This window comes from Montipora foliosa, chromosome 10 (genome assembly GCF_036669935.1).
Source record: "Montipora foliosa isolate CH-2021 chromosome 10, ASM3666993v2, whole genome shotgun sequence".
Classification (NCBI taxonomy): Eukaryota; Metazoa; Cnidaria; class Anthozoa; order Scleractinia; family Acroporidae; genus Montipora; species Montipora foliosa.
Window position 1 is genome coordinate 32,212,950 of NC_090878.1, and position 1,989 is coordinate 32,214,938.

The following is a 1,989-nucleotide window of genomic DNA, read 5'->3' on the forward strand; positions in this document are numbered from 1 at the left end:
AACTTTTAGTGTATATAATTTACCTTAATAGTTTGTTTAATACTTGTTAGTACATAAGAAAAAATACATGCTCTGATTGACTACTGAAACTTTGAATATCTTTTGTTATTAAAAACTGAGCTACGGATATCAGATTTCCAGCATTTTCATTGGCTTGCCGGACACAGGCTATCAGTTCATATACCTGCTCTACCTAATATGGTCAAGGAACCTGTCAGCAATAAAGTGAGCTGAAAACACTTTTGCAGCCCTGAGGAAAAATGGCAGACAAAAGCCGTTTTGGACTCGAATTGACAGAGGCAGAAATCGATGCTTTACTTTACAACATTGTTGATCCTGGAGTTTTTAATAAAACAATTATTCTACTCTGGATTGCTGAGGCACATTAGCTATCACTTCAATAATTATTGTTAAGTATTCACCTCCGCACAACTCGAGTGGGATTTGCGTCTCTCTGTTTTAGTATATACTGAAACAACTATTCACAACTAGTCACCAACACTGAGGTTATTAACAATTAGACCTGTAGCCGGCAAGGGCTACGGATCAATAGCCAATGAGGCGAAGCAGAATGGGTTATTGACCTGTGGCCCTTGAGGGCAAAGGGTCTAATTGTTTTAGTATCACCCAACTAGTCGGACAGAAAAGGCAATAACAAAGTTAGCTAATGCAAGTTGAAGAAAATACATAATATTCATTTGGGAATAAAACGAAAGAAAGCGTGACGCTTTTCGCTACTCGAGGATTATTACTGATAGTCCTGTAGTAGTATAGCCAATCAAAATGCAGGATTTGCATTAGTCCACTAGTTGGGTGATACTAATTGTTAATATTATTATTTCGCTGGATGCGTCTTCTTTTCTGAGGTAAAATAACTTCAGTATATCTGCTGACCACTAGCCATTCAAACCCATGGCCAACTCTACTGATGTGTTCACTTTATTTGAACGACTCAGCATACAATAGATGTTATTGATATAAAAATAATTTGCGGAGTATTGTAATAACACTGATAAACAGTATTTAAGTCTAAGTAATGATAAAGGTACTTGTCGCAATCATTGAAGAATGCTACCCGTTTTAAAACGAGCCCGCAGTCTGAAAGTGTCAAACACTGGTCACGGAAATGGATTCAAGACGGCTTTTACTGACTATTCGTAGCTGTCTAAACAAAGATAGCGGCTAAACTTCAGAATACCCGGCCACTTATTTGCATTTCATTGAATAACAATAGGCTGTATTGTATTAAGTCTCGTTCTTCAAAAGATGCCGCATAGGGGAAACAATAGTGGTTAGCTGTGGCCGGGTATTCTGAAGTTGCAAGGTAGCATTCCAGGCATAGAATATTTAGCGAAGATCGACACGAAACTGAAAAAATCATCGGACTGCAGCCGGACACGGTGCATTTTCAAAAATTCTGTCATACCTTGCTGCAAGACATCTAGATGCATCTAGACACCGACATTTTCCGAGATGGAGGAGACAGACCCACAAATCTTTCAAAAGACTGATCTCTCACGTAAAATGCAGTAAACAACTTCCTTACCTTTTTTAAGATAGTGCTCACAACAGCGCTCAACACTCCTGAACACACTCCTCAACACACTCCTCTTCTTTGCAATCTTGACCAGCGGACTTCACAGAAGCTAGACGGGTGTCATGTTTGCGGTAATGAAATGAACACATTTAACAATGGCAATGTGGAAGTATAGGAATACAAGTCGCTTGGCAACGGGAGGAAGGACTCTGATTTTTCATTTGTCCCTTCGCCCGTTGCCAAGCGACTTGAATGAAATGAATGTATATTTGAATAGTTGTTTAAAGAAAAAAAAAAAACAGCAGTAGACTAGCAACCTTTTTGGCATGATTATGGTGCTTAAGCAAGAATTCCAGGTTTTTAGTTCCGTGACGTCACCTAGCGTGACACCACCATACAAAGCCATTTGGTTGAAAAAAAAAGAAAGTCTCTCGCTACAAATCTCGTTTGAG